The sequence below is a fragment of the Notechis scutatus genome, chromosome 3 (assembly GCF_049901735.1).
Source record: "Notechis scutatus isolate UNSWTSFEM ecotype Mainland chromosome 3, rNotScu1.2, whole genome shotgun sequence".
Classification (NCBI taxonomy): Eukaryota; Metazoa; Chordata; class Lepidosauria; order Squamata; family Elapidae; genus Notechis; species Notechis scutatus.
Genome location: NC_142011.1, coordinates 182,818,945 through 182,837,780, shown reverse-complemented (window position 1 = coordinate 182,837,780; position 18,836 = coordinate 182,818,945). Strand labels below are relative to the sequence as shown.

The following is an 18,836-nucleotide window of genomic DNA, read 5'->3' as shown; positions in this document are numbered from 1 at the left end:
TTTTAGATTTTATCATTTCACAGGTGTTTTTCAAAAAGTGATGTCACTGGCACACCTGGCATAAGAGAAAAGACATATTTCTGGCTATAATCATCTGAGTTTCTAATGGCAAAGCTTGAAACAAGATGCACCTTGCCCACCCTGGTATGCTCAATGTGCTATTAACATCAGTGGGATCTTGTTAATGATTAACTTGTACAATTAGTTTCAATAGTTTTTACTGTAGGTTTGATCAAACTAAGCTTCAAACAATCCTATTTTTAATTTCTTCTAAACCAATAAGAGACTTTTGGATATGGAAGTGAAAACACATATCTTAAAGGTCACGAAATAATCCTCACATTAAAACTCTGCGGCTGACGCTCTAACAGTACTTTCCAACGGTTTCAGGTTTCACTGGCTGCAGTCAGATGACACTCATTCCACAGATGGTAACACCTGTCTGAACTCTGGGTACTCCCTTAGCTTTCCAGCCCAGGTGTTTCTTTTGTCACCCACATGATAACAATCTGCAGGTGCACAGAACTGTTGGCAGACAAGGCATACATTTCCACGTGATGTGGTAAGGAAGGAAAAGCTTAATCTACAAGAATGTAAAACACAGCAAGATATCAGCTGCTCATTTGAACTCCCCCATTTCCTGAAATGTAGTTTATTCTGATTTGTTGCCAATGCAGCTGGAAATAGAGATAGACTTTTCCCTAACTGGCCACTTTCATGCTTAAATGAGGACCTGCATTCATGGATTTGCACAGTTGAGCTATGTTTTGAAGAATCAGGAGTTATATCTGATTAACTAGAGGGCAATCTTGACTGAGATAAAGATAAGTGCCATTTTTAAGTTCATAGAAATAGCCAGGGTCCTCTTTAATGCTTTCATATTCTTAGGAATTATTTCAAGTGATCTTTCCATTAAATAAGTTGCCCATAAGCATTATCAGAATGCCCATGTTGCTTTTGAGGAGGAATTTGAGAGGTTAAATGCAATATGCTGACTCTGTAAACTGCTTTGAGAGGACTGTAAAGCACTATGAAGCTGTACATAGGTCTAAATGCTATTGCTGTTGTAAAAGCTGATCATGATTTGGTGCTCTGTTAGTTCTTCTTTTCTTTTGGATTCCAAAAATTTTAGAGATTTCGAAAAATTATGAAATAGAGCAAAATGTTTTCTAAGACTAAATTACTGTGACAGTCTGAAGATAAGAGAGGAATAACTTGCTCTACATAGTTCTACATTTTTTTCAACTGGGATTTCAGAAAGATTTATTTGTAACTTTTTTTTGCTAAATTAATATGAAAGTCTATGTCCAATAAAGAGCTGTGTGGTTTCAAGTTTGTTTAACAAACTAAGCCAGTATGCATGAATGCAAGGTATTTTGTAACAATTGCATGCCACAGATGCTTCCTTCAGTCTGTTCAGAATAAAGGTTCTTGATCAGGGTGAGGAACAGAATAAATTTGTAATTTCTAAAGCTATAGTTTTGAGAACATATACCACAATATGTGTGCAATTCCACAAAATAGCAATAGCAATAACATTTAGACTTATATACCATTTCACAGTGCTTTACAGCCCTCTCTAAGAGGTTTACATATTGCCTCCAACAATCTGGGTCCTCATTTTATCCACCTCGGAAGGATGGAAGGCTGAATCAACCTTGAGCCGGTGAGACCCGAACTGCCAAACTGCTGGCAGCCAGAAGTAGTCTGCAGTACTGCATTCTAAGCACTGTGCCACTGTGACTCTTGCCTGCTCTGGAAGAGCAGCTTGCCAAATCCTATCATTTTTTGGAACAGTTAATCACAAAACTGTTTACCAAAACCATCTTCTCAGGATGCCACCTACTGTCCATGTATCTTTATCTTTGTTCTAGGCCTGATACTAAAAGAAATGCACTGAATTTTAGCCACAGATTTTTTTCACCCCCTGGGAAGCTTAAGTAGATCCCCCAGAGATGTTGTTGAGCAGTAAGTAGATGTCATATTTAGATGATTAAAACTGCTTTGTGGCACAATAATTTCCAATTTATATGTGTGTGTGTGTGTGTGTTTTCTTAAGTTTTCGCTGGTATTTATATGTATGGTATTCAGCTTTGTTTGGGTATTTTCCCACGTCATTATAGTTGTGCTTTTAAAGTTGTAGTGACGTTTCAGTAGAATCTCATCTGCCATAATCAGGCTTGTGTATTGGGTTCGTCTTCGTTGGGTGTGTCAGGCTTTCGCAGCCATTTCTGTTTTAAATTTGGTGCTAGCCTCGTGCTTTGTTTGAATGGTTTTTTGTTCATCCTGATTGGTTGGGAGTTTTGGTCTGTATTTATTGGTCTTGGAGTTGGCTGTGTTCTGCTTGATTGGTGTTTCTAATATCTTCTGTCTGTTTTGTAGAGTTTTTTTGTCTTGATTAGCTGGCAACATTGTGTTTCACGTATTGGGGGCTTTCAGCATGGCTTGGCTTCGGGTGAATGGCCGGCTGTCATTTATTAAGAAGCTAGGTTTCATCTGGGTGGCTGGCTGGGGTGTGTTTGGGCTGGAGGTATCACGGGGTGACAGTTTGTGCCCAGGTGCTTGCTTGGCCTGTGGTGTGGAGATTTTTTTGGTTGTGAGTGCAGGCATCCAGATAATTGACAGTCTGGTGGAGTCATCTCTTCTATTCATGCTTTCAGGTCGTTTTTCAATCTCTATGGCTTCTCTGATAATTCTGTAGCTGGGGTAGGCTATTGTGGCTAGGGTTTTAGTGCCATTGAAGTTGATGCTATGATCTGTGGCTTTCATGTGTTGGACTAGTGAGGAAGTATGTTCCAGCTTTTTTACTGCATTTTTGTGTTCATCAAGGCGGGTACTTATTCTTCTATTGGTATGTCCAATGTATGTGGCAGGGCATGATGCAAAGGGGACTTCGTATATGCCTTGGTTTTCCAGATCAATTTTATCCTTGGGGTTTCTTAGGATGGCTGCTATTTTTCTGTCTTTTCTTTGGGTCTTTTCCCATGTAAGATTGAGAGTATCTTGGCAACATTTCGATGAGGTCCCACTTGCCATCTTCAGGCTGGCGTTTTTGGCTTCGTGCTTATGCGAGCAAAGCGTGATCGGAGCTGCTGTCTCTCTATAAATACTGGTGGGGAGGTGTGGTGTGCTGGCTCTGTTGTAAGCGGGCTGGTTGGCTGTGTTGTTATTTCTTGATTGGTTGATGGAGTTGATGTTTGCAGATTGGTTGGGTTTTTTGTAAGAACCTGTGTGACTGAGGTACTGGCTGTGTGTCTATCAGCCTCCTGTGTTGTAATGACCTGGGTAATGGGTTGTGTGATGACCTTCTGAGTTCTATTGTTGTGACATCCTGGGTCTTGTGCTGTAATCTCCTGGGTTGTTGGCTGTGTTGAAACATAATCAGGTTTTGTGGTGTAACCTCCTGAGTTCCGTGATGTGATATCCTGAGCGGATGGCTGTGATGTAGCGTTCTAGGTTTTGGTTTGGCTTCGAGTTTGAGGTCTGACTATATGTTCATGGCGTGTTAGTTTGGGGGTCGTGGGTGTGGCAGCTGGTGATGCAGCCATGGTCTGGTTTCTGGACAGTGGTTGCCTTTCGTCTAAGGGATGGGTTTGGGTTTGAGTCTGGTGAGGGAGATTGGTGGTGGTGTCATGTATTGTTTTGGGTCCAGTGTTGGTTTTTGTGGCTAGGACTCGTTTGTTGATAAGGCTAGTTTCCAGATGTTTGGTAGGTGGGAGGTATCGTCCTGTTTATTCATGTATATATTCCCATAAAATAGTCTACTATAATTCAAATGGGGCAAGAAGTCTGGCAGATGCCATAGGTATCCATTAGCATCACACCAGTCGCTTTGAGGGCATGGTTTGTGTGCGCACATGCTTTGTGCAAGTGTTGAGGCTTTCCTACGCTCCTCCTTCTATCCCTGTAGCTTCAACAGCTGACACGCGGCAATCTGCTGTGCAGCACAAAGCAACCGTGGTAAACCACTTTGAAACCCACCACTACATCACATTGCCAATTTACAAGCATTGCATAGTGAATCCACTGTATTTTGTTTTACTTGGGGAGCCTAATATTATGAAAATGCATAGTTATGTTTAAATATGCATACTCCCTGTTCAGGTGGTTGATATAATGAAGTTCTGCAAACTCAAATGAGAGAAGATATCTGAAAAATGAAACCAAAAACTTATTATACAACATGTTTTTTCCAGTGGGGCCATGACCCTCTCTAAAAAGAATAATTGCTTTTGGCTCTGTCAAGTGGACTGCTCTCTCTCTCTCTCTCTCTCTCTCTCTCTCTCTCTCTCTCTCACACACACACACACACACACACACACACACACACACGTACACACACATTTTTAGCCACCCAATAGATGAAGTTCTCTGAGTACTTTATAATAACACACATTAAAAATTTTATAAAGTGAAAATATATATAACAAAACCAAATTAAACACAAAATAAAAACACCATATAAACTGTAGAGCAGCATAGCAGTCATTCTAAAATTAAATCAGTATGATTACAAGTCAGTTCAAAAGCCTGGGATACTGGAAAGATTTTCCCTTGGCATCAAGGTGATGCAACTGTGGATTCCAGTTAGGCATCCCTTCGGGGAAAATTCCATAACTGGAGCTCCAGCTTAGGGAAAAAAAACGCTCCCCTGTCATATTAACCATGAGTTTCAGTTGATTAGGTTTTGTGGAACCATCGCTTACTCCAGATATGCAAACTGGGCAGTCCTGAAGATGTTAACGTTTATTCCACATATTTCAACAAGTTATCTATTGGCATACAGGTAAATTACCTTTAAAATTTCTTGTAATCAGATTTACAGTATGGGGACAGATTGCTATATGAGGCTCCAGCAATTAATGTATAAGCACTAGGCAAGTTCTTTTTTCATGTTTTATGAGGCCACTTGAATGTTATGACCCAGCTCGATTTAGTCTAAGAAAATAAGAGTGCTATAATTTGTAAAAGACATTAATCACATGTTTGTATGTGTGTGTTAAAAAAAAAGGCTTTGCATCTCTGTCCATCCCCATCTGGTTTTATTTCAATTCACCCTAGTCACTTATGGAATTTTGCTTAGCTGTCTTCATTTTCCTAGTCAATATTGAATAATGGCCTTCAAAGTAAAAATAATTGGCCTCCATGAGGCTTGTTTTATAACTCTTGTTCACAAAGAATGTGAAAGACTGGAAAATGTGCCTAAACAGAAGGAATGCATTACGTTAGCCCTTGAGAAAGAGCAGTCCTCCAGCTGCATTTCACTGTGTATTTTTATAACAGGCGCCTCCTTGACCAGGCAAGATATTGCTCATAGGTTATCCTTCTGTGATACCCTGTCTGCTTCATCAAACTACACAGGTCACCTCTCCTTTCTCATCCAGCCCTCCTTTCTGAAAGGTGCATCCAGTTGGAGGGAGGGACTTAAGTTTGCACCAATGGTGACTTCCAGCATATATATGTGCATGATTACATTTCATGTGATAGAATTCAGCAACCACCCAGTTCACAACCACTGAACAAAATGGAACAGAACAAGTTGTGACTAAAAGCACAACATCAAAGCAAATATCTTGAAACCCATATTGATTACTAGGAAAGCTACAAATATGGAAGCCTATTTCTCCCAATCAAAGAGAAACTTTTTCCCCTGTATCTCCAATTGTTGCTTGGTGGAAACAATGGCATAATAAAAACACGTTGTCCAATTTCCTGAAAAGGGAGAAGTTGAGCAGGAAGTGAAGAGATATAGGCATTAAAGAGAAACCAACTTGCATCCCCTAAGAGATTGAGAAATAGTAAGTAACAGGAACTTGTTAGGGTTTTAAGAAAACTGGTATGAGATGTCCAACATGACTTCAAGATCTGATCAGAAAAGCCCACATTAGAATTGGCATTCTGCAAAGATATACTTTTCTCATCTTCCAAAGCTAGAAGCTTCTTGTTCCTTGGAAATAATATTTTGCATAAATAGGCAGTATAAGAGGCATTTGCAAGGTACGGAGAATAAAGTCAAGACAATTTTTAAAAAGCTGAACTTATATTGCTTTCATGGCTGCCATCTTGATCTTTTTAAAATCATACTTTGTTAGACATCCTTGTTCTTTCTCAAATTAATCTGGGTCACACAAACTAACCTATGTTATTTTCTTGGTAAACACATGGAAATAGAATGTTATTCCCACCATCTCCTCTTGCTGATCTTCCTGGTCTATCCAATTGCACTAATCCTTCTTAATAATCTCCAACTAGAGCCAATTATTAGCTTTAAGTTCAGCCAAGGTAAAGGTCAGAATGTAGCAGAGGAGGAAAGTGTATCATAGGTTTTATGCAGCTGCTTTATGTATTTATTGTTTACGTCCCACCTTTATTATTTTTAAAAGCATTTCAAGATGGTGAACATATCTAAGATGCCTTCCTCATCCAATTTCCTTCACAACAACAATCCTGTGAGGTGAGTTGGACTGAGAGAGAGTGATTGGCCCAAGGTCACCTACTGGCTTTCATGTTACAGCAGGACCAGAACTCACAGTCCCCCATTCTCTAGCTGATGCCTTAACCACTAGACCAAACTGGTTCATTTTTCCTTCAGAATAAAAGGAAGCACCAAGAATGTTTTTAGAAGTCATTAAAGTCCCTAGGAATCCCAGTCTTTGCTCCATTTAAAACAGGGATTTTAAATTAGCGCTGAACATAGTTGATAGTTATAAGATATGTTTTATTTCTTACATGAAGATCTGGCAACCTAAACTTGATGCCAAAGTTTTCAATAGATTTTGAGGCTGTACATTTATTTAACTAAATAGAGTTCACAGTTTATTTGCATACCAAAATCTTCTCCCAATTATCAAAGTTTTCTTTATTTCATCAAGATAATTTAGGAAGGAGAGAAGAGAGAATCATTTTGTTGCTGATATGGGCAACAAGGAGAGATTAGAAACCCTTGCCAAGCTATTGCAAATTACCCAGAGATAATGGGACTAGGACAGCTGGATTCTAAGGTCAAAGTCCAGGACTTCATAGTTTAGAGAGTCACCCAAATTAATATTTACAGAAAAATATTGGATATATTTTTTTTCTTTTTTACAGACAGAATGTGCGACTTTCTGGAAGCTGGTTTGATCTATAAATTATGGATGGTCATTTTATTTATTTTATTTTACTTTTAAATAAGTTTTATCATTACTATTACAATGGGGTGGTTGGCATAGCCTGCTCTCTGGATGAGATGGAGCCATTAGGACAAAGTTTTGCTCACTAAATTATAGACTAATAGGTCAGTACTTTCCAGCCCAATTCACAAAGCTGTGTGAAGTTCTGGTTCCAATTAGAGTGCCCTTTAAATAGAAAAGTAGGGTAAAACTTTCTAAATAATGAAACAAGACATCATTCAAAGAAAAGAGGGGATTCATGTTTTACAGAATGCTTGGTGAGGAGGCAAAGCAGAAGATTCACTGACTGATAGGTATATTCTAAAACTTGAATGTCCCTTGTGGTGTCTCATATTTTGCTTCTCATCCAAGAAGCTTCTTCAGCTCTGACTTGGATGAGAAGCGAAATGTCTTCAAAGAAAAACAAGAAAGTCCAGTTCCTCTTGAAAAAGCCCCTTTGGATCTGTGCCATTCAGTTTTTCTTTTTAGATTTCTGTAATTGCCTTATTTCATTTAGCCATTTAATTGGTTTGTAGTTTTGTTAAAACTTGATAGCATTCCTCAAAGCAAAAGTGTTCCTTTATCCTTAAGGCTTCTCTCATATCCACAATTGGCATCTTGAAACAGGCAAAGAAAAGGCCTAAATGTTAGCATTCACCTTCCTTCTAATTACTGAAATGCCAAGGAGTTGCACAGAATTTTTAAACAGACCTCCCACATTCTTGGTGGGATGTTTTCTATCAGAGTGATCCACAAATATTATCATTCAATGACAATAGAGTTTCATCAAGGTATGTCTCAATCCGCAGGATGCAAGCTTTACACAACAGACGGAAAATTTGGCTCAGGAAGAGCCTACTGTGTGTGTTACTTACTGGTTATTGCAGTGGTCATACTGAGTCCCGTATGGTGGTGTATTAACGAATAGCATGCAAGCCACCTTCTGTTGAAACATCTGCGACAGGGAAATTTCAGGCATTATTCCAGGTTTTTTTTTTTAATGCTCTGGACCAAATTTTCTTCAGGACTATAAAATCTGGCAGGCAGCACTGTTGTGCATGATTTTTTAATAAACTGGGACATGCCTTTGTTGGAGGAGTGAAGAAAAGGGCTCTTTGGAGATTTGTTTCCATTACGAAAGGTTCAGAAAACACATGACATCTCACAAAACAGTATTTCTTAACTTTTTATTCTCTTTACTTTTCTCTTCCTTTTCCACCAAATAGGCTGGAATAGGGGTTTTCTGCTTTATTAGATCAATCCATGTTTTGCACTGAAAGTAATGAACAAAATACGTGTATTTTCACCATGCAGACAAGATTCATCAAAGAGAATGCAGGGATTTGCCCACTTCTTAAGTATTTTTATGCTGCTGTACGCTGACAGCAATAATCATGAAGGACTTTCACTTTTATCACACACCTTTTCAAGGAGCAGAAAAGGAAGAGGTTGTAGAGGTTTGATTTCAAATGGTCCTCTGTTTGGTAATCTGTGTCAAACTGCAAAAAAAAAAAAAAAAAAAAGAACGGTGTTCAAGAAAAGGAAAACTTTGTGATAAATATCTACATAAACAATACAAAAACATTTGTTTTATTCATTTAAATTTATAGACAGCTTGCAATGAAGACAAGCTTATACACTTCAGGTATTTTGGACTTCAGTTCCCATGGGCCCCAGCCAGCAAGTGGCCCATTAATGCTAAGAAAGTAATAGACTAAAACATCTGCAGAACAGATGGTTCTCTAACCCATCAAAACATATCTTGTAAAATACAGTAAGCACATCACCATCTGATTGTTTTTATACTTACTAGAGAAGTGGTAGATCTCATTGTGACCTTATTTTGGTAGGCAACAAATTTCATTCCAATGACAAGACAAGGGCTTCACTAAATAAATCTGAGAATTAAGAATGTGCTCAGTTCTCCTTTGCTGATAAAATGGCATAGGGTAGTGTCATTTGAATAGAACATGTCCACAATAAGTTCTATTTATATATACACTTTGGGATAGTTTCTATAGGAAAGCATCACTGAAATGTAAAAGCAATGTTATTTGCTATTCAACAGACAAATCTACATGGCCAAACATAATTTGGAGATCAATATCTAATTCATGTTTACATTGCAATCATATTTATAACATGCTTGTGCAGATAATCTTGCTGAGCTGAAATTATAACCTTTGAACCTGAATGAATGAGCTCTGCTACAAAATAATGCACGTTGCTAAACCATATCCCAACCAGAAAAGGTTGCATGTCACAATCTGTTTGCAAATCTTATACAGAAAAACTTTTGCTTCTGAATAAAAAAGAAAAAAAGGAAAATTGGTATAGGGAAACTGGAATCCATAGGAGTGGGTTGTTATACAATATTCCTGTATCTCTCTGCCTTACACGAAAAAAGAGTCGACATTGACTAGCAGACTATATTTATTTATTTTGTTAAATTTATTTGCTACCTGTCTTGCCATGGGTCTACTCTAGGTGGCTTACAATAATAAAAAGGGAGAAAAGGAAAGGAGTTTAAACACAACAGAAATAAAATAATAGAACTATAAAATAAACAATGAAAAGAAATGCAATTAGACTACATCCGTATACTGCACGAGTCAAAAAGAGGGCTATGAAAATATTTACAGACCCCTCACATCCCGGACATAAACTGTTTCAATTCCTTCCCTCAAAACGACGCTATAGAGCACTGCACACCAGAACAACTGAACACAAGAACAGTTTTTCCCCGAAAGCCATGGCATTTTAAAAAGTGACTTATGACTTATGACCATGTTTCACACTTATGACCATTGCAACATCTAATATAATGATTTATATTTGGGTTCTTGACAACTGATTCACATTTATGATGGTTGCAGTGTTCCTGGGGGGTCATGTGATCACCTTTTGTGACCTTCTGACAAGCAAAATCAATGAGAAAGCCATGTTCACTTAACAACTGTGTTACTAATTTAATATCTGCAGTGATTCACTTAACAAATGTGGCAAGAAAGTTCATAAAATGGGGCAAAACTCATTTAACAAATTTCTCACTTAGCAACATAAATGTTGGACTCCATTGTGGTCATAAGTTGAGGACTTTATTCTTTATTTCAGGAATCTCTCTTTTAGAGATATTTAATTATTTATTTTCTTGGGTTTTGCACTTGAATTTTCCTTAGCAAAGGAAATAAACATAATACAGCAATAAATATTTTACTCTATCTGGTAGTCATCAAAAAGTCAAAAGGCACCAAAAATAAAAGGGGGGGGGGGGTTGGACTACTGGATTGGGAGCTGTATTATCAGGCCTCAGTGCTCATATGGGTGAAAGAGTGGATAAATCTGAAGAACAAAAGAATATTTACCTTTGAAAGACACAACTTACAAATGGGGTGGCATGCATTTATTTGGTATGGGAAAAGTAAAATACATAGATACTTCCAAATACACTGTATCAGGAACGCTCTGCTTTCAGTATGAGAAAGAACCAAACAGAAACATTACATGAAAATACCGGTCTGGCTATTCACAATGGAAGCGCTAATATATCAAAATGCTCTTGAACTGAAAAAAATTGTAAGGTATAAAGATATCCTAAACGAACAAGGGGACTTAAAATCAAAACAGGAACTAAAAAAAAAAAATCAAGGAATTGATTTGGCCTGGTGGCCACATATTCAAATACAAACGAGACACAAGAAAGATGCAGAAATACATGAATTCCATAAAGAACCCCTAGACTCAGATCAGATATAAAGAAAATATATAACTACCTATTGAACTTTAAAATGGAGGAAGAAGAAACTATGATAGCATTGGCCAAAATTTTTGGATATACTATAGAATTAGACAATTAGCAAAAAGTTTGGGAAAGAAACTACAAACTAACAATGTCAACAACATATAAAGAAAACCTTTACAAAATGTTCTACAGATGACATTTGCTGCAGGCAAGAATGGCAAAAAGGTTCCAAAACATATTTCCAGAGTCCTGGAAATGTAAACAGATACCGGGTTCCTATTACCATATGTGGTGGATCTGTCCAATGGCAAAAAAATATTGGTTAAAGATAAAAAGATGGTTAGAAGAAATGACAACACAACAAATAGATTTAAAACCAGAATTGTTTTTACTAGGTATACTACCAGGGAAATATAACAAAATAATTATATATTTAATATTACATGTAATAACAGCAGCGAGAATTATGTATGCACAAAATTAGAAAAATGAAAATATATCTATAAATGAAAATGTAATGAAGAAAATACTAGATTGTGCTGAAATGGACAGGTTAATGATGAAAATTAAGGATAAAGAGGAAACAGTATTATTTAACTTGGGACTTATTTTATAAATGGCTAGAAAATAGAAGCAAAAGTTAGTAAATTTATAATTAAGGATGATCAATTTATGTATAGGTATAGGTATATGTATATGTGGGTATATATATCATAAACACTGGATTATATTTGATTTTAGATTAAAATGTGTAGGACGATTAGAAGTGAAGATTATATTGTATATATTATGAGAATGATGTTATAATTATGGTGTGTATAATATGTGTATTCAAAAGAGATTTGATACAGACAATACACTGCTGTTGCAGAAATGGAAACGTTATGTATAACAAAGGAATATGTATAATAAAAAATAATTTTAAAAAACCCTCAAAAGTATTGGGAAGAAATATACCAAAACATCCAGAAAATTTGAAAAATACAATCTGAACTGAAACCACAAATATTTTTATAGGATAAAACCCCAGAGACTCAAAACGGATAGCATCATGACTTATTAAGATATATGTGACAGTGGCAAAATCAATCTGGTACATTGGAAAAGAGCAGTCTTTCTGACAATACGAGATTTGGAAAACCAACATGGAAAAATTGACCATATATTCTTGTAAGAGCAGACAAACCAAATTCACGCAGGAATGGCTCCCTTATATACAATACATCACACAGAAAGGAAAGTTAAGACACTTAAGAGTATGGCTTTTGAAGAAGAAAAGCAGTTGTTTAAAAATAATTAAAATGATTGATATAGAAATGAGCAATAATTGTAGAAGTTGGAAGCACTGTATAAAAATATTTAAGTGGCAGTTAGCAGTTGAAGGGGGGAAATGAAAAGGGTAGTTAAATGCTTTTTCTTATAGATCCAACTTTTTTCCTGCCTAATTTTTTTAAAATACTACATCAGATTTCATCTTTTGAATTTCCACCTTAATAATACTAACAGAAAAAAACAACCCAAACAAATAAAATAAACGAGTTAGGGATTATATTTTTATGCATGTGCCACTAGTTTCAGTAGAATGTGGTATAAGAATCCTTCACAAGAACGCCTTCAGTTATTCGTGTTAATATATGGAACTTTATTTATAGTTTAGCAAAATAATCCATGGAATCTAAATACGTACTTTATCTCATGTTCACTTGTTTGGCTTCCAAAGCCTACAGCTAAAGACATTGCTTAGATGATTTATCTTCTCTCTTACAGGTGGCCAATATTACTAAACTCATTTCAGCCAAACTAAACATCTGAAGCTGTTATTCTTGGAAAACATCTTACAAGGAAAATGGCTTGCATCTGAAGTTTGCCAGGCAAGAAAAAAAAAAGAAAAGAAGTGAAGTAAAACAAACCATCATATAGTTATATTGTGGTTGCTGCTATTGTCCCTTCAGTGTGTAAATCGTGCGCAAAAAAATAACATGGATTAAAAAGCTCAGTGGTAATCCTCATATCCTACTGCAACTGAACCAAAGTATGCATGGTTAGTGTAATAAATATTTTTCCCAGTTTTGCATTTCCTTTCCCTTTGTGTTGATTTCTAGATGCCAAATCTTAGGTTTGTGTAATTGTGTAGATTCAGATTCTTACACTTTTTTTGTTCTGCAAAGCACCATGTCCACTATGGCAACCATTTTCACTGTAGTAAACACACAGCATCTGCCCCTTTCATTAACAATATAAGTTTGTTCTTTTCCCATTGGCTGTTCGAGCATAATTTCTATTTTATTAGCATATTGAGATATTCCAGAGAGAGTATCTTTCTGAGAACTGTGGAATATATTACTATTGCTTCTTTAATTCATCTGAGTTTCTTGTTTGAAAAGCTACAAAGCTGTCTCTTAGCAGCAGCTACCCGAAATGTGTACCTCAATATTACTGTAATGGTCATGTGCCCTCATTGTTTTGCAGATGATAAAGTACCGAAAATAACAGAGAGATCAACTTTACCAATGCTGGAACAGCAATGACAAGGGATTAGGGCAACTCTGCAAGCTAAGGGATAAACAATTAAGTACAAAATGTTCCCTTGCACCTGGGATGGTGAGGCAAGTCCAGTGTTGAAATACCTCCTGCTAGGAACTGTTCTGCCCTCTCCTGTATGCATAACCATAGGTGTAATTCTACAAAGTGAGGAGAGCTCTTTCTCAATGCAGCTAGTCCTCAACATACAACCATTTGTTTATTAACTATTTGAAGTTACACTGAAAAAAATGACTTATGACCGTTTTTCACACTTATGATCATTGCAGCATCTCTGTGATCATGTAATCAAAATTTGGATGCTTGGCAACTGGCCTGTATTTATGATGGTTTCAGTGTACTGGATCACGTGATCACTTTATGCAACTTCTGACAAGCAAAGTCAGAAAGCCAGATTGACTTAACAACTGTATTACTAGCTTAACAACTGTAGTGATTTGCCTAACCACTCTGGCAAGAAAGGTTATAAAATGGGACAAAACTCACTTTACAACTGTCTTGCTTTGGGTTCAGTTGTGGTCGTAAGGCAAGGACTACCCATACCAGTTTCTTGCATGAAATACTTGTAGACATGCTCTGTGGAGTCTAAATTTTGCTTACTCTATTTAGCTGCTTCTGGTATCAACAAGGGGCTAAAGAAATAGGTAATAAATGAGAAATGGATTCCAGTTATGGTTATATAGCTTCTGCTGGAAATAAGGGACAGTTTTTTCTCTTCGGAATGAAAAGTTTTTGTCCAGAAACCAAGGCCTTCACTATCTTTCAAGGCCACAGGCCACCATAACCTTCTATAATACCCTAACACCCTTCCCTTGAATATTTGAAGGCTTTGTTAAGGGGCAACATGAATAATCAAATGTGTACAAATGGAAATCGAGGAAGATGTGTGTGGGAGGTGGTTTGAAGCTCTTGAGCTACCTACAACCACTTTACATCCTGATTGTTAACATTACCGAAAGACATTATCATCTAATCTATGCTGACTTGGCTAAATCCAAGGACATGGGAAGGACATTTCTTGATGACCATTATCATGAAGATTTGCATAGGCCACTAACATAAATGGACATGTGTTAATGTCTAAGATTTGTAGGGATCACCTCTAAAATTTCTTAACCCTTGATAATGTTGCTGTTTGTTTACCTGCTGCCAACAGAGGATGGCGCTATGAGATGAGAGAGATAGAGAGCTATTACAGATGAATTGGCAGCAGCAGCAGTGGCCATGGCTAGAAGGAAGAGATATTATCAAGGCAGTACATTGCTGGAATCATTGGCTAAACTCTTCATCACCAATAAAAGGGTTGCAATAAAAGTAGGAGTGTACACCAGAAATAGCTAGGGAATCCCACAATACTTTAGTGGGTTTTTTTAATGGAAATTTATCCTCCCCACCAGGGTAATACCAGAAACTGCAGTACCACCAAATACATACAAAATGATCCCAAATAGTGTTTGGTTGTTTGTTTGTTTGGCTATTTTTTATGATCTGGCCTTGAATGATAATAAACATTTATTTGTAATATCATGATTCACATTTAGTAATGGGTCCATATACACAAACAGTTCAAAATCTCCTTGTGATAAAACGTATTTTCTCTTGTCTGGTTGTACATGTTTCAATGTACATATTATTTGAATATAATATTTTAAAGTGTGCCCTGTACAATGTAGACTTCAATCTTTTCTACTTCTCCTACTTCCTCTTTTAGCATAACAACAACAACAACAACATTCTGTGAATGGTTAGGTTAAAAGCTTTATCAAGAAGCTGACTATAACCTTGTAAATATCTAGGTTACCATCACATGAATAGGCCATAGACTAAGTTCAATAGACCATATAAAGGTTGAACGATGATTGATTTTGATGCACAGACAGAAGCATGTGAAGTCAGTGCTTGATAAACTGCATATACTAAGTGAGACAATTGTCAGAAGTGAAGATGCTTCTCCTGTAAAGGTCAAAGGTATTTTCTGATGAATGGCAATGTTTGCTAATAGATACAAATGATGCAATACAAATGCATCCTAGCTCTTCCTCTTTCAGTGGGCCATATGCCCATTTTAACACCTGGTGACTCTGTAGTGTAAGCACAATTGAAGACTCATGATAGCTTTGTTTTGTTAAGATGTGCTGCTTTTACCTTACACACAGTTGCCAATTGTGTGTATGTGTGTGTGATTATTGCCCATCTGCTGCCCTTTCTGGCATAGATAGGAAGACAGCATATGGGCCAGATAGCAAGCACACAGAAGGCAGAGAAGTAGGGAAGAAGCTCTTAATATTCCTTTTTCTACCACTTTCTTGACTCTTACTAAACAATTTGAATTATAACTAGGAAACCATTCTCCAGTAAAGCTCCAGTAAAGCTCCTCCCTCCAAAAATTTTTTTTGGAAAAAAGCAGGGTTTTCCTCAGTTTAACCCAGGATAGAGAAGATGGGGAACTGCAAATCAGCTTCTCAAATTCTTTCAAGAGCTTCTTGCTTTTGTTATCACTCTTACTTTTTGAAAAACAAGACAAAAATAACAATTATATTTTCTGCTGTTGATTTTCAGCAGTGTAATTTCAGTGCTAAAAGGGAATCTGAAATCTACAGGTTGGCAACCTCTGGTTTAATCACATCCAATTTCCCCCCTATATTTTCATATAAAATACAAATTTTATTGAAGAAACAGTAATGATTGGAAAGCAATTATGTTTGACAAACCTCCCTCCAAATGATGCCTGTATTTTGGTTTTACAATTATGTTTCCCAACTAGACTTTATTGTAAATGAAACAGCAATCTGTGACTTGAATTGAATAGCATTGTAAAGGATTGAATATAGTAAGGATTGTAACTTTCCCATTGAAGTTAAGTGATCTTAATTTCTTTCTTTTATAATGGTATCTAGCCTGGGATTTCCAAACTTACAGACTCAGTATGGGATTTCCAAACTTACAGACTCAGTATGGAGGAAAGATAGAATAGTTGTGGAGTAAATAAAGTCCTGAAATGCATCAGAAACTAAAATTCAACATCTTCATTTTCACAGTTAATTTATCTTACCAATTTTTAAAAGTCATCACCATAATGTAAGGCTATCACTTCATTATGCACTGAGAAGAAGTGCTTCCTTTCATCTGTCAATCATTTTTCTTTATTGTTTCCAATCTTGTTTTATAAGCAATTGAAGAAATTGTTTGATTTACTTCATGTACATTATGTTTAATTTTTATAAATGCATGGAACAATATTGAAATGAAGAATAGTATTGGCATCTGTGGGTCCAGTCTTGAAAAAATTTGATATGTTTTAAGTACAGAAATAGCATGTATTATTTGCATTTAATTATTTGCCAGAAAACTAAATTTTAGGTTGAAAATTTAGTTATATATGATATTAAGGGAAACAAGTTATAATAAAGTTTCTAATTGGACAGTATATAATTTCAAAAAAGATATTTACTTTCCCCTAACATTTTTGTACAAAGTTAGTATTCATGAAATCCTTTCAGATCAGTCTCTTAAATATTCTATTTTCAAAATCCTTTATTTCATTTTGAATTAAAATATATTAGCAATCTATTTACATATCAAAACAGGAAATACATGGTTTTCATACACTTAATTTTCCACTGGACCATTTTACAAATGAAACAACATCCTAAGAAATGTTCTGTTGGACCATAATTTGTTCGATAAACTAAAATTAGCTAGGCTCATACATCATGATAAACTATAATCTATACTTTATCAAACACAGTGGTGGTATTCATTTGTACAATAAAGCAAATGCTAACAAATATTTTCTATGGGTGAGTTACATCACTTCTATATGTAACTGTTTTTCCCATGCTACTCAGTCCACATTAAAAATGAATGGTTAAATTCTAACATTGCCACACTTTGTTACTGATTAAATTAATTCTACAGTTGACCCTAATGCTTGAACAATAAACATACCGAGTTCTGCAATTCTGACTGACTGATTGACTAATAACTCAACTATGATTAGGCATGGCTGATGATGATTTGACTGCATCTACTTGCAAGGTTGCTGAATTTTTAGTACACATGAAAAAGATTCTAGACACTTTATGTGCTGTAATTATGAACTCTGACTTTTATAATAAACTTCTTTGAAAAGGCATGGGAGTTGATTTGCTTACTTTCAGCCTAGATATTATTGTATTCATCAACTATGAACTGAATTTTAAACATATGGGTCTTTCTTTATTGTTTTAAATGTATATGGTATTTTATTGTCCCAAAGGTGCTTTTTCCAGAGGCAACTGGACTTTCTGGTTTTTGTTTGAAGATGTTTAGCTTCTCATCCAAGAAGCTTTTCCTGATATAATATTTTATTGAATAACAGTAAACCCCATAGAGTCAGGTTGGCAATGTGGATAACATACATACATACATACATACATACATGCATACATACATACATACATACATACATACATACATACATACATACATACATAAAATTCAGTGTAATTCTGAAAAGTGAAAAGATGGATGACTGGGAATCTAGGTCAGAGTATATATGTATTTAAAAGTTTTCACTCCCAAGCTCTAACGGACTTTCCAATCCATTGGTTTGTTACTAAGATTACCAGTCTTATCAATTTCCATTTTTGGAAGTCATAAAAAAGACACAGTGGAATAAAGGAGGACAGTGTCTCTGGGAAAAAATGGCCTTCTCCAGTGGTGGGATTCAAATTTTTTTACTACTGGTTCTGTGGGCATGGCTTGGTAGGTGTGGCAGGGGAAGGATACTGTAAAATCTCCAATCAGAGGTGGTATTTGCCATTATCTGAACTACTCAAAATTTCCATTACCAGTTCTCCAGAACTGGTCAGAATCTACTGTATACCACTCTGGCCTTCTCTGTGCATTAATCCCTTGTTACTCTCCTTTTACAACATATGCTGAGTATTCATTAGGGAAGCAAAGGCACAGAATTCCAATTTATATGGTTTTCTGGTGATGCTGCATCAATTCAAGACATCTTATCTATGCACAGCTGCTTTTAATTTTAAAAGTTCACAAGATTTGAGCATGGATCTATTGAACTTTTGTCTGGAGCTTGGCAAGCTGGACCAAAAGTCTGAAGTTCAAGCAGCCTGAGAAACAGAGTTTCTCCAAGAACTACAGCCATTGTATCAGAAAAGAAAAATGTTCCTTCTTTGCTTTCCTAAATTTCCTGTCATCAAATGTATACTGAGTGGCTAATATGTTGAGTCAGATAGAGGAAAGCAAAACTAGAGCTTACTTTTGATTTTGTTTGGAAATAAGCCTAAAAATTCTCTCTCTCTCTCTCTCTCTCTCTCTCTCTCTCTCTCTCTCTCTTTCTCCCCCCCCCCATGTGTGCGTGTGAGAGAGGGGGGGAGTGGGGGGAGGGAGGAGAA

General features: G+C 36.3%; 1 long non-coding RNA gene across 2 annotated transcripts; it reads left to right on the top strand.

Moving 5' to 3' along the window:
* Window positions 1-489: 489 nt before the first annotated feature.
* On the top strand, window positions 490-17,568 carry LOC148131517 (uncharacterized). 2 transcript variants are annotated; one of them, XR_015748384.1, is made up of 3 exons: window positions 490-562; window positions 12,661-12,934; window positions 13,363-17,568. It is a non-coding gene; the product is annotated as an uncharacterized LOC148131517 (long non-coding RNA). The 2 variants fall into 2 exon arrangements; XR_015748385.1 differs by lacking the exon at window positions 490-562 and adding an exon at window positions 8,762-8,925.
* The last annotated feature ends 1,268 nt before the right edge of the window (window positions 17,569-18,836 follow it).